This window comes from Colobus angolensis, unplaced genomic scaffold (assembly GCF_000951035.1).
Source record: "Colobus angolensis palliatus isolate OR3802 unplaced genomic scaffold, Cang.pa_1.0 Scaffold56, whole genome shotgun sequence".
NCBI lineage: Eukaryota > Metazoa > Chordata > Mammalia > Primates > Cercopithecidae > Colobus > Colobus angolensis.
Window position 1 is genome coordinate 6,012,699 of NW_012119154.1, and position 412 is coordinate 6,013,110.

The window sequence follows — 412 nt, forward strand, 5'->3', positions numbered from 1 at the left end:
TAGGCTCTCCACGAGGGTCGCATTCCATTCCCAGAGCTATGAACATCTGCTTTTCTGGGATAGGAATCTTGGTGATGTGAAACCTACCTGACTGCACGTCCATTCATAGGCTCTCTGCAGGAGGAAGCACATCACACACTGTTGGCTCATTCTGGCAGTCTAACCTGGCATTGTCTTTACACAATCCTGCATGCAATTTTGTATTTACAATAATCAGGAGCATTTCATCTTTTATGCCGTAGCAATAGTTTCAGGGGGTCTCCCTACATTTGCTGAGGAGTACTTCCAACTGTGTGGTCAATTTTGGAATAAGTGCAATGTGCTGCTGAGAAGAATGTATATTCTGTTGATTTGGGGTGGAGAGTTCTGTAGATGTCTATTAGGTCCACTTGGTGCAGAGCTGAGTTCAATT

At 44.4% G+C, this 412-nt stretch overlaps 1 protein-coding gene across 3 annotated transcripts in view; it reads left to right on the forward strand.

The window, feature by feature from the left end:
* The window catches only part of FBXL2 (F-box and leucine-rich repeat protein 2), a 101,350-nt gene that overhangs the window by 13,145 nt on the left and 87,793 nt on the right, over positions 1-412 (forward strand). The gene's annotated exons all lie outside the window — the stretch shown is intronic.